Here is a 14613-nt window from a genome sequence, read left to right as displayed (position 1 = left end):
CGATAGCTAGTGGGAAGAAGCTGCATAGCACGGGAAGATCAGTTCAGTGCTTTGTGACCACTTAGAGGGGTGGGATAGGGAGGGTGGGAGTGAGGGAGACGCAAGAGGGAAGAGATGTGGGGTTATATGTATATGTATAGCTGATTCACTTTGTTATAAAGCAGAAACTAACACACCATTGTAAAGCAATTATATTCCAATAAAAATGTTAAATAAATAGTGAAAAACAAAACAAAACAAAAGCTATAAAAAGAAAGCATGCAGAGAAGCATTTAAGAACACATATAAGAAAGATGCTTGTAAGAGTGCTACTTGCTTGCCATGTTGAGAACAATCAGTACTATATCAGTGAATGCATGAGGCAGCCTTTCTGTAATGCACGTACAAAAGTGCTTAAGAACACATGTGGACTTCCCTGGTGGCACAGTGGTTAAGAATCCGCAGGGGACAGTGCAGGGGACACAGGTTCGATCCCTGGTCTGGGAAGATCCCACATGCCGTGGAGCAACTAAGCCCATTCGCCACAACTACTGAACCCACATGCCACAACTAGTGAAGCCCACGCACATAGAGCCTGTGCTCCGCAGCAAGAGAAGCCACCACAATGAGAAGCCCATCCACCACAATGAAGAGTAGCCCTCCTCGCCACAACTAGAGAAAGCCCATGCGCAGCAAAAAGACCCAATGCAGCCAAAAAGGAAGGAAGGAAGGAAAGGAAGGAGGGAGGGAGAGAGAGAAGGAGGGAGGGAGGGAGGAAGGAAGGATTATTAAAAAGAACACTTGTAATAAAGATGTTTGTAAGGAAAAAACAATCTTGTTATAGACTGAACTGTGTACCCTAACCCAATCTGCCTGACGTTCTTATTAAGAAAAAAAATAAAATAAAAGCTGTGAAGAGTAGCCAGTAAATGATAAACACTAAACTTAGGCCAGCAGTTACCTCTGGCGTGAATACAATTAAGGAGATTTGTGTGGGGGCTTCCAAGTTATTGAAAATGGTCTATTTGTAATACATGTATTATAAGTTCTCCAGTATGTTATATGTCATGATTAAAAAGTTTAAAACTAATTTTAAAGTTAAATATGGGCTTCCATGATTAAAAAATGGAGGGAGCCCGAGCTATGGGCAGTCACACACACTTTTTGCACCTCCATTTCTAGTAGAGGTCATTGTGTACCACCAAGATCCCTTATCCTGGGTCTGAAGTGCACACACCCACCTCCTAGGAGTGCTGGCAACCACCATCTCTCAGCTGAGTCCCTCTTTGGAACTTGACTTTGGCCAGAGACAGCCATAAACCCCCTTCCCAGGGAAAGCCCATATCCACAGATCGGTTAAATTGAGATTATAAAGGTCTAGCCCCCTTTTTCCTCAGAAAATTTAAATGTGATGACATAAACATGCTCTAAATCATTATGTAAAATATTAGAAATATTTGAGGTTCATTGAGAAAATATGACAGTTACATATTATTATTGAAAACAGGTATCATTCTATAAAATGACAAGTTATCAAAATTGCGTACTGTCCAGAAACTCTTTAACTTGAGGAGGTGTTTTTCATCAGAAACCTCTTATAGTAATAAAGGTGCTGTACCATTTTGAATACAAAACACCAAAATGGAATTTCTACTTTTACTTTATATGGATGTGATACATTCTTTCTTAAATGTAATGAAAACAAAATATAAAAGCCTAATTTTGCCTTCTAAAGAAATATTACCAATGTAAGTAATTCCACGTTAGTTATCACCATGCTGCTGTTAAAAGGCTGATATATTTAGAGACAGGAATTCAAGGGACAATGCATCTTGAACATGATACCAGCATTTGTCTTTCAGCCCTATTTGAGAATCAGGTGGTAACTTCTAAGGTCTGCATTAAACAGAAAAACTTCACCTTTTGTCAGTTCTGCTTAACAACGAGGTAAGCTCAGAAGGGGCCTCCTAAATGACAAAACAAGTGGGAAATTTTGAGAGAGGCAGAAAGAATCTATTGTGGCTTAAAATACAAAAGAGTACAGAAAGCATCTGAAGGCTCTTAGGTTTCAGGTTAAAAGTGGAATGTAAAAACTTCATTAACGTTTTGATTCCTTTCTTCAGTCTGTTTGTATAACAATGTCCATTCAGATATGAACTCTCTAAACCTATCCACCTGGAATTCTCAAGAACTTCATCTGCTCAAGGATTCATCCAGTGAAATATTCTCTCACTGAAAATGGTACTAAGGAATATTTACTGGGATAGTATGACAGTTATTACATCAGTGTCAACATAAACAAGCCAGTATACCCAAAAAATACTTATCAACTTTCCCTCGGATTATGTTAAGGCTCTGCCATCTTTCAGCATACCTAAACCTTTTCAATACTATTCACCCTTCATTCATTTATTCAACAGATATTTGTTTGGTGCCTGTGATGTGTCAGATACAGTGCTCAGCACTAGGGATATGATGACAAGATGAAGATGACCCAGCTCTTGTGGGGCTTACAAGGGTCTGTGATTTCACTGAGAATCGGCAGTCACCATATAACATTAACTGGTAAAAAGTTTCACATAGTTATCATTTGCCCACTGTGTAAAGTAGAATTTCCTTTTCTTTGTTCTAAAACTATTTCAACGAAAAATTCTCTCTTAAGCCTTTAAAGTGGGCACAGCATTCTTCTTAGTTTATACCTGAAGAACCTGGCAGTACAGCTGCAGAAGCAGATTGTACACTTATGGCCAGACCAAGAAAGCTATAAATCCATATATTTGCTATTTGGCCTAGAGTGCTACAAAAATTTAAAAAAAGAAAATCTATTCTCAAAAGTACTCTGAAAGAAGGACGTGGACCGACAAGGATGGTTCCAGGTGACTCAATATCACCCACAAAAGTGAAGTACAAATATTTTCTCCCATTCCCAAACAAAACAAAAGTTGTCTTTTCATTTTGTTTACAGTTTCCTTTGTTGTGCAAAAGTTCTTAAGTTTAATTAGGTCCCATTTGTTTATTTTTGCATTTATTTCCATTACTCTAGGAGACAGATCAAAAAAATATATATAGCTGTGATTTATGTCAAAGAGTGTTCTGCCTGTGTTTTCCTCTAGGAGTTTTTTTAATAGTATCTGTCTTACATTTATATCTTTAATCCGTTTTGAGTTTATTTTTGTATATGGTGTTAGAGAATGTTCTAGTTTCATTCTTCTATATGTAACTGTCTGGCACCACTTATTGGCAACAAAAAGACAGCCTATGGAACAGGAGAAAATATTTGCAAATGATGCAACCCACAAGAGATTGATTTCCAAAACATATAAACAGCCCATACAGCTCAATATCAAAAAAACCCCAACACAATCAAAAAAGGGACAGACGACCTAAATAGACATTTCTCCAAATAAGACATACAGATGTCCAACAGGCACATGAAAAGATGCTCAACATTGCTAATCATTAGAGAGATGCAAAGCAAAACTACAATGAGGTATCACCTCACACTCGTCAGAATGGCCATCATCAAAAAGTCTTCAAATAATAAATGTTGGAGAGGATGTGGAGGAAAGGGAACCCTCCTACACTGTTGGTGAGAATGTAAATTACTACAGCCACTATGGAGAATAGTAAGGAGGTTTCTCAAAAAACTAAAAATAAAGTTACCATATGATCCAGTAATACCACTCCTAGGCATATATCCAAAAAAGAAGAAAACTCTAATATGAATAGATACATGCTACCCAGCAAGGATCTCATTCAGATTTGATGGAGAAATTAAAACCTTTACAGACAAGCAAAAGCTAGAGAATTCAGTACCACCAAACCAGCTTTACAACAAATGCTAAAGGAACGTCTCTAGGAAGGAAACACAAGAGAAGGAAAAGACCTACAATAACAAACTCAAAACAATTAAAATGGTAATAGGAACATACATATTGATAATTATCTTAAATGTAAATGGATTAAATGTCCCAACCAAAAGACATAGACTGGCTGAATGGATACAAAAACAAGACCCGTATATATGCTGTTTACAAGAGACCCACTTCAGACCTAGGGACACATATAGACTGAAAGTGAGGGAGGGGATGGAAAAAGATATTACATGCAAATGGAAATCAAAAGAAAGCTGGAGTGGCAATTCTCATATCAGAAAAAATAGACTTTAAAATAAACACTGTTACAAGAGACAAAGGACACTACATAATGATCAAGGGATCAATCCAAGAAGAAGATATGACAATGGTAAATATTTATGCACCGAACATAGGAGCGCCTCAATCATAAGGCAAGTACTAACAACCATAAAAGGGGAAATCGATAGTAACAAAATCATATCATGGGACTTTAACACCCCACTTTCACCAATGGACAGATCATCCAAAATGAAAATAAATAAGGAAACAGAAGCTTCAAATGATACATTAAACAAGATGGACTTAACTGATATTTACAGTACATTCCATCCAAAAACAACAGAATACACTTTCTTCTCAAGTGATCATGGAACATTGTCCAGGTTAGATCATATCTTGGGTCAAAAATCAAGCCTTGGTAAATATAAGGAAATTGAAATTATATCAAGTATCTTTTCTGACCACAATGCTATGAGACTAGATATCAATTACAGGAAAAAATCTGTAAAAACTACAAACACATGGAGGCTAAACAATACACTACTTAATAACCAAGACACCACTGAAGAATTCAAAGAGAAAATCAAAAAATACCTAGAAGCAAATGACAATGAAAACACAATGACATAAAAATTATGGAATGCAGCAAAAGCAGTTCTAAGAGGGAAGTTTATAGCAATACAATCGTAACTTAAGAAACAAGAAACATCTCAAATAAACAACCTAACCTTACACCTAAAGCAATTAGAGAAAGAAGAACAAAAAACACAAAGTTAGCAGAAGGAAATAAATCATAAAGATCAGATCAGAAATAAATGAAAAAGAAATGAAGGAAACAATAGCAAACATCAATAAACCTAAAAGCTGGTTATTTGAGAAGATAAGCAAAATTGATAAACCATTAGCCAAATTCATCAAGAAAAAAAGGGAGAAGACTCAAATCAATAGAATTAGAAATGAAAAAGGAGAAGTAACAACTGACACTGCAGAAATACAAAGGATCATGAGAGATTACTACAAGCAACTATATGTCAATAAAATGGACAACCTTGAAGAAATGGACAAACTCTTAGAAATGCACAACGTTCCAAGACTGAACCAGAAAGAAACAGAAAATAAGAACACACCAATCACAAGCACTGAAATTGAAACTGTGATTAAAAATCTTCCAACAAACAAAAGCCCAGGACCAGATGGCTTCACAGGCGAATTCTATCAAACATTTAGTGAAGGGTTTCCCTGGTGGCACAGTGATTGGGAGTCCACCTGCCGATGCACGGGACACGGGTTCATCCCCCGTCCGGGAGGATCCCACATGCCGCAGAGTGGCTGGGCCCGTGAGCCATGGCCGCTGAGCCTGCGCATCCGGAGCCTGTGCTCCGCAATGGGAGAGGTCACAACAGTGAGAGGCCCGCATACCATAAAACAAAAACATTTAGTGAAGAGCTAACACCTATCCTTCTCAAACTCTTCCAAAATATAGCACAGGGAGGAACACTCCCAAACTTATTCTATGAGGCCATCATCACCCTGGTACCAAAACCAGACAAAGATGTCACAAAGAAAGAAAACTACAGGCCAATATCACTGATGAACATAGATGCAAAAATCCTCAACAAAATACTAGCAAACAGAAACCAACAGCACATTAAAAGGATCATACACCATGATCAAGTGGGGTTTTTCCCAAGAATGCAAGGATTCTTCAATATACGCAAATCAATGTGATACACGATATTAACCAATTGAAGAAATAAATCCATATGATGATCTCAATAGATTCAGAGAAAGCTTTCAACAAAATTCAATACCCATTTATGATAAACACTCTCCAGATGGGCTTCCCTGGTGGCGCAGTGGTTGAGAGTCCACCTGCCGATGCAGGGGACACGGGTTCATGCCCAGGTCCGGGAAGATCCCACATGCTGCAGAGCAGTTGGGCCTGTGAGTCATGGCTGCTAAGCCTGTACGTCCGGAGCCTGTGCTCCGCAATGGGAGAGGCCACAACAGTGAGAGGCCCACGTCCTGCAAAAAAAAAAAAAAAACCTCCAGAAAGTAGGCATAGAGGGAACTTTCTGAACATAATAAAGGCCATATATGACAAACCCACAGCCAACATCCTCCTCAATGCTGAAAAACTGAAACCATTTCCACTAAGATCAGGAACAAGACAAGGTTGCCCGCTCTCACCACTATTATTCAACATGGTTTTGGAAGTTTTGGCCACAGGAATCAGAGAAGAAAAAGAAATAAAAGGAATCCAAATCAGAAAAGAAGAAGTAAAGCTGTCACCTTTTGCAGATGACATGATACTATACATACAGAATCCTAAAGATGTGACGAGAAAACTACTAGAGCTCATCAATGAATTTGGTAAAGTAGCAGCATACAAAATTAATGCACAGAAATCTCTGGCATTCCTATACACTAATGATGAAAAATCTGAGAGTGAAATTAAGAAAACACTCCCATTTACCATTGCAAAAAAAGAAAAAAATATCTAGGAATAATCCTACATAAGGAGACGAAAGACCTACATGCAGAAAACTGTAACACACTGATGAAAGAAATTAAAGATGACACAAATATATGGAGTGATATACCATGTTCTTGGATTGGAAGAATCAACATTGTGAAAATGACTATACTACCCAAAGCATACTAGAGGTTCAATGCAATCCCTATCAAACTACTAATGGCATTTTTCACAGAACTAGAACAAAAAATTTCTCAATTTCTATGGAAATACAAAAGACCCCGAATAGCCAAAGCAATCTTGAGAAAGAAAAATGGAGCTGGAGGAATCAGGCTCCCTGACTTTAGACTATACTACAAAGCTACAGTAATCAAGACAGTATGGTACTGGCACAAAAACAGAAATATAGATCAGTTGAACAGGATAGAAAGCCCACAGTTAAACCCACACACATATGGTCACCTTATCTTTGATAAAGGAGGCAAGAATATACAGTGGAGAAAAGACAGCCTCTTCAATAAATGGTGCTGGGAAAACTGGACAGCTACATGTAACAGAACGAAATTAGAACACTCCCTAACACCATACACAAAAATAAACTCAAAATGGTTTAAGGACCTAAATGTAAGGCCAGACACTATCAAACTCTTAGAGGAAAACATAGACAAAACACTCTATGACATAAATCACATCAAGATCCTTTCTGACCCACCTCCTAGAGAAATGGGAATATAAACAAATGGGACCTAATGAAACTTAAAACCTTTTGCACAGCAAAGGAAACCATAAACAAGACCAAAAGACAACCCTCAGAATGGGAAAAAATATTTGCAAATGAAGTAACTGACAAAGGATTAATCTCCAAAATTTACAAGCAGCTCATGCAGCTCAATATCAAAAAAACAAACAACCCTATCCACAAATGGGCAGAAGACCTAAATAGACATTTCTCCAAAGAAGATATACAGATTTCCAACAAACACATGAAAGAATGCTCAACATCATTAATCATTAGAGAAATGCAAATCAAAACTACAATGAGATATCATCTCACACCGGTCAGAATGGACATCATCAAAAAATCTATAAACAATAAATGCTGGAGAGGGTGTGGAGAAAAGGGAACCTTCTTGCACTGTTGGTGGGAATGTAAATTGATACAGCCACTATGGAGAACAGTATGGAGGTTCCTTAAAAAACTAAAAATAGAACTACCAAAAGACCCAGCAATCCCATTACTGGGCATATACCCTGAGAAAACCATGGTTCAAAGAGTCATGTACCAAAATGTTCATTGCAGCTCTATTTACAATACAGGACATGGAAGCAAACTAAGTGTCCATCAACAGATGAATGAATAAAGAAGATGTGGCACATATATACAATGGAATATTACTCAGCCATAAAAGGAAACGAAATTGTGTGAATTGTAGTGAGGTGGATGGACCTCAAGTCTGTCATACATAGTGAAGTAAGTCGGAAAGAGAAAAACAAATACCATATGCTAACACATATATATGGAATCTAAAAAAAAAACAAAAAACAAAAAAATGGTCATGAAGAACCTAAGGGCAAGACAGGAATAAAGACGCCGACCTACTAGAGAATGGACTTGAGGATACAGGGAGAGGGAGGGGGAATGGTAAGCTGGGACAAAGTGAGAGAGTGGCATGGACATATATACACTACCAAACGTAAAATAGATAGCTACTGGGAAGCAGCCGCATAGCACAGAGAGATCAGCTCAGTGCTGTGTGACCACCTAGAGGGGTAGGATAGGGAGGGTGGGAGTGAGGGAGGAAGATGCAAGAGGGAAGAGATATGGGGACATATGTATATGTATAACTGATTCACTTTGTTGTAAAGCACAAACTAACACACCATTTTAAATCAATTATACTCTAATAAAGATGTTTTAAAAAAGGGGAGAGATACAGGCACCCCAGTGTTCATAGCAGCACTATTTACAATAGCCAAGACATGGAAGCAACATAAATGTCCATGGACAGATGAATGGATAAAAAAAGACGTGGTTTATATATACAATGGAATATTAGTCAGCCATAAAAAGAATGAAGTAATGTCATTTGTAGCAATGTGGGTGGACCTAGAGAATATCATACTAAGTGAAATACATCAGAGAAAGATAAATATCATATGCTATCACTTATAAGTGGAACCTAAAAAAATTATACAAAGGAACTTACAAAACATAAATAGACTCACAGACATAGAAAACAAACTTATGGATTCCAAAGGGGAAACGGGGAGCAGATAAAATAGGAGTTTGAGATTAACAGGTACACACTACTATAGTAAAATTGATAAGCAACGTGGACCTACTGTATAGCACAGGGAACTATATTTAATATCTTGTAATAAGCTATAATAGAAAGGAATCTGAAAAAGAATATGTATATTCTTTTTCATATATATGAAAAATTATATATATATATATATATATATACAACTTTGCTGTACACCTGAAACTAACAGAATATTGTCAATCAACTTTACTTCAATTTTTTAAAATATATATTTATTTATTTATTTTGTTGTACCAGGTCTTAGTTTTGCAGCAGGCAGACCCCTTAGTTGTGGCTCAAGGGCTCCTTACTTGTGGCATGTGAAATCTTTGTTGTGGCAAGCATATGGGATCTAGTTACCTGACCAGCGATCGAACCCAGGCCCCCTGCCTTGGGAGTGCAGAGTCTTAACCACTGGGCCACCAGGGAGGTCCCAACTTTACTTCAATTTTTTTAAAAAAAAGTGCAGTACAAACAAATACTTGTAGAGACCTTAGGTCAAAGCATTAATCGACACTGAACCCCAATTTTCAACACAGGTATTCATCCCAAGTTCATTCATAGTTCCTTAACTATCCACAGACATATATCCTACCAATACAACCTTCCCACACAGATGGTTCATGGTGAATATAGCTTATTCCAAAGGGTTTACTCTATAGTTTTTTGAAGAAGGCAGCAACTTCAGTTATGCCAAAGCAATACCCCTGAGATCACAGCAATAATAACTCTCATGTTGGGAGTTCACAGTGTGTGCCAAGCACTGTGCTACGTCTTTCATTATATTATCTCTGCAAGGCACCCTTTTTTTTTTTAACATCTTTATTGGAGTATAATTGCTTTACAAGGTGTGTTAGTTTCTGCCTTATAACAAAGTGAATCAGCTCTACATATACATATATCCCCATATCTCTTCCCTCTTGCTTCTCCCTCCCTCTGATCCTCCCTATCCAAGCCTTCTAGGTGGTCAAAAAGCACCGAGCTGATCTCCCTGTGCTATGCGGCTGCTTCCCACTAGCTATCGGTTTTACATTTGGTAGTGTAAATATGTCCATGCCATTGGATTCTTCCAATCCAATAACATGGTATATCTCTCCACCTATTTGTATCATCTTTAATTTCTTTCATCAGTGTCTTATAGTTTTCTGCATACAGGTCTTTTGTAGCCTTAGGTAGGTTTATTACTAGGTATTTTATTCTTTTTGTTGCAATGGTAAATGGAAGTGTTTTCTTAATTTCACTTTCAGATTTTTCATCATTAGTGTATAGGAATGCAAGTGCATTAATTTTGTATCCTGCTACTTTACCAAATTCATTGATTAGCTCTAGTAGTTTTCTGGTGATATCTTTAGGATTCTACATGTATAGTATCATGTCATCTGCAAACAGTGACAGCTTTAGTCTTCTTTTCCAATTTGGATTCCTTTTGTTTCTTTTTCTTCTCTGATTGCTGTGGCTAAAACTTCCAAAACAATGTTGAATAATAGTGCTGAGAGTGGGCAACCTTGTCTTGTTCCTGATCATAGTGGAAATGGCTTCAGTTTTTCAGCATTGAGGATGATGTTGGCTGTGGGTTTTTCATATATGGCCTTTCCCTCTATACCCATTTTCTGGAGGGTTTTTATCATAAATGGGTGTAGAATTTTGTTGAAAGCTTTTTCTGTATCTATTGAGACGACCATATGGTTTTTCTCCTTCAATTTGTTAACATGGTTTATCACATTGATTGATTTGCATATATTGAAGAATCCTTGCATTCCTGGGATAAACCCACTTGATTATGGTGTATGATCCTTTTAATGTGCTGTTGGATTCTGTTTCCTAGTGTTTTGTTGAGGATTTTTGCATCTGTGTTCATCAGTAATATTGGCCTGTAGTTTTCTTTCTTTGTGTCATCTTTGGTTTTACTATCAGGTTGAAGGCGGTCTCATAGAATGAGTTTGGGAGTGTTTCTCTCTCTGCTATATTTTGGAAGAGTTTGAGAAGGATAGGTGTTAGCTCTTCTCTAAATGTTTGATAGAATTTGCCTGTGAAGCCATCTGGTCCTGGGCTTTTGTTTGCTGGAAGATTTTTAATCACAGTTTTAATTTCAGTGCTTGTGATTGGTCTGTTTATATTTTCCCTTTTTTCCTGTTTCAGTCTCAGAAGGTTGTGCTTTTCTAAGAATTTTTCCATTTCTTCAAGGTTGTCCATTTTATTGGCATATAGTTGCTTGTAGTAATCTCTCATGATCCTTTGTATTTCTGCAGTGTCAGTTGTTACTTCTCCTTTTTCATTTCTAATTCTACTGATTTGGGTCTTCTCCCTTTTTTTCTTGATGAATCTGGCTAATGGTTTATCAATTTTGTTTATCTTCTCAAAGAACCAGCTTTTAGTTTTATTCATCTTTACTATCATTTCCTTCATTTCTTTTTCATTTGTTTCTGATCTGATCTTTATGATTTCTTTCCTTCTGCAATCTTTAGGTTTCTTTTGTTCTTTCTCTAATTGCTGTAGGTGTACGGTTTGGTTGTTTATTTGAGATGTTTCTTGTTTCTTAAGGTACGATTGTATTGCTATAAACTTCCCTCTTAGAACTGCTTTTGCTGCATTCCATAATTTTCGTGTCATTGTGTTTTCATTGTCATTTGCTTCTAGGTATTTTTTGATTTCCTCTTTGATTTTTCCAGTGATCTTGGTTATTAAGTAGTGTATTGTTTAGCCTCCATGTGTTTGTATTTTTACAGATTTTTTCCTGTAATTGATATCTAGTCTCATAGCATTGTGGCCAGAAAACATAGTTGATAATGAGTTCAATTTTCTTGAATTAACCAACACTTGATTTGTGACCCAAGATATGATCTATCCTGGAGAATGTTCCATGAGCACTTGAGAAGAAAGTGTATTCTGTTGTTTTTGGATGGAATATTCTATAAAGATCAATTAAGTTCATCTTGTCTAATGTGTCATTTAAAGCTTGTGTTTCCTTACTTATTTTCATTTTGGATCATCTGACCATTGGCGAAAGTGGGGTGTTAAAGCCCCCTACTATTATTGTGTTACTGTCGATTTCCTCTTTTATGGCTGTTAGCATTTGCCTTATGTTTTGAGGTGCTCCTATGTTGGGTGCATAAATATTTATGATTGTTATATCTTCTTCTTGGATCGATCCCTTGATCATTATGTAGTGTCCTTCTTTATCTATTGTAATAGTCTTTGTTTTAAAGTCTATTTTGTCTGATATGAAAATTGCCACTCCAGCTTTCTTTTGATTTCCATTTGCATGGAATATCTTTTTCCATCCCCTCACTTTTAGTTGTATGTGTCCCTAGGTCTGAAGTGGGTTGCTTGTAGATAGCATATATATGGGTCTTGTTTTTGTATCCATTCAGCCAGTCTATGTCTTTTGGTTGGGTCATTTAATCCATTTACATTTAAGATAATTATCAATATGTATGTTCTTATTACCATTTTCTTAATTGTTTTGGGTTTGTTATTGTAGGTCTTTTCATTCTCTTGTGTTTCCTGCCTAGAGAAGTTCCTTTAGCATTTGTTGTAAAGCTGGTTTTGTGGTGCTGAATTCTCTTACCTTTTGAAATTAAAGGTTTTAATTTCTCTGTCAAATCTGAATGAGATCCTTGCTAGGTAGAATAATCTTGGTTGTACGTTTTTCCCTTTCATCACTTTAAATATGTCCTGTCACTCCCTTCTGGCTTGCAGAATTTCTGCTGAAAGATCAGCTCTTAACCTTTTGGGGATTCCTTTGTATATTATTTGCTTTGTTTCCCTTGATGCTTTTAATATTTTTTCTTTGTATTTAATTTTTGATAGTTTGCTTAATATGTGTCTTGGCATGTTTCTCCTGGGACTTATCCTGTATGGGATTCTCTGCCCTTCCTGGACTTGATTAACTATTTCGTTTCCCATATTAGGGAAGTTTTCAACTATAAACTCTTCAAATATTTTCTCAGTCCCTTTCTTTTTCTCTTCTTCTTCTGGGACCACTATAATTTGAATGTTGGTGCAGTTAATGTTGTCCCAGAGGTCTCTGACACTGTCCTCAATTCTTTTCATTATTTTTTTCCTTTATTCTGCTCTGCAGTAGCTATTTCCACTCTTTTATCTTCCAGGTCACTTATCCATTCTTCTGCATCAGTTATTCTGCTATTGATTCCTTCTAGAGAATTTTTAATTTCATTTATTCTGTGGTTCATCATTGTTTTTTTTTGCTCTTTTGTTCTTCTAGGTCCTTGTTAAACGTTTCTTGTATTTTCTCCATTCTATTTCCAAGATTTTGGGTTATTATTCTGAATTCTTTTTCAGGTAGACTGCCTATTTCCTCTTCATTTGTTAGGTATGGTGGGTGTTTACCTTGTTCCTTCATCTGCTGTGTGTTTTTCTGTCTTGTCATTTTGCTTAACTTAGTGTTTTGGGGGTCTCCTTTTCACATGCTGCAGGTTCGTAGTTTCCGTTCTTTTTGGTATCTGCCCCCAGTGGCTAAGGTTGGTTAAGTGGGTTGTGTAAGCTTCCTGGTGGAGAGGACTAGTGCCTGTGTTCTGGTGGATGAGGCTGGATCCTGTCTTTCTGGTGGGCAGGTCCGCAGCTGGTGGAGTATTTTGGGGTGTCTGTGACATTATATGATTTTAGGCAGCCTCTCTGCTAATGGGTGGGGTTGTATGCCTGTCTTGTTAGTTGTTTGGCATAGGTTGTCCTGCACTGTAGCTTGCTGGTCATTGAGTGGAGCTGGGTCTTGTCGTTGAGATGGTGATCTCGGGGAGATTTTTGCTGTTTGATATTACGTAGAGCTGGGCGGTCTCTTGTGGACCAATGTCCTGAACTCGGCTTTCCTGCCTCAGAGGCACAAGCCTGACACCTGGCCAGAGCACCAAGACCCTGTCATCCACACGGGTCAGAATAAAAGGGAGAAAAAAAGAAAGAAAGAAAAAGAAAATAAAGTTATTAAAATAAAAAATAATTATTAAAAATAAAAAAGTAATTTAAAAAAAGAAAGGAAGAAAGAAGAAAGCAAACAAACCAAAAAAACAAATCCACCAATGATAAGTGCTAAAAACTAAACTAAAAAAAAAAAAGAGATAGAACTCTAGGACAAGTGGTAAAAGCAAAGCTATACAGACAAAATCACACACAGAAGCATACACATACACACTGACAAAAAGAGAAAAAGGGGGAAATATATATATATAGATAGATATAGATAGATATATATCATTGCTCCCAAAGTCCACTGCCTCAATTTGGGATGATTCGTTGTCTGTTCAGGTATTCCACAGATGCAGTGTACATCTAGTTGATTGTGGAGATTTAATCCGCTGCCCCTGGGGCTGCTGGGAGAGATTTCCCTTTCTCTTCTTTGTTCACACAGCTCCTGCAGTTCAGCTATGGTTTTGGCCCCGCCCCTGCATTTAGGTCACCTGAGGGCGTCTTTTCCCGCTCAGACAGGATGGTGTTAAAGTAGCAGCTGATTCAGGGGCTCTGGCTCACTCAGGCCGGCGGTAGGGAGTGGGGTACAGATGCGGAGCGAGCCTGCGGCGGCAGAGGCAAGCAGAACGTTGCAGCAGCCTGAGGCGCGCCGTGCATTCTCCTGGGGAAGTTGTCCCTGGATCATGGGACCCTGGCAGTGGCGGACTGCACAGGCTCCCGGGAGGGGAGGTGTGGAGAGTGACCTGTGCTCGCACACAGGCTTCTTGGTGGCGGCAGCAGCAGCCTTAGCATCTCA

The 14613-nt window shown here is 37.8% G+C and overlaps 1 pseudogene; it reads left to right on the top strand.

The window, feature by feature from the left end:
* Positions 1 to 1804: 1804 nt before the first annotated feature.
* Positions 1805 to 14613, top strand: part of LOC132434262 (S-phase kinase-associated protein 1 pseudogene) — a 32851-nt pseudogene continuing 20042 nt past the window's right edge.

This window comes from Delphinus delphis, chromosome 11, assembly GCF_949987515.2.
Source record: "Delphinus delphis chromosome 11, mDelDel1.2, whole genome shotgun sequence".
Classification (NCBI taxonomy): Eukaryota; Metazoa; Chordata; class Mammalia; order Artiodactyla; family Delphinidae; genus Delphinus; species Delphinus delphis.
The sequence above is the reverse complement of the archived record's forward strand: the minus strand, read 5'-3'. Positions and strand labels throughout refer to the sequence as shown.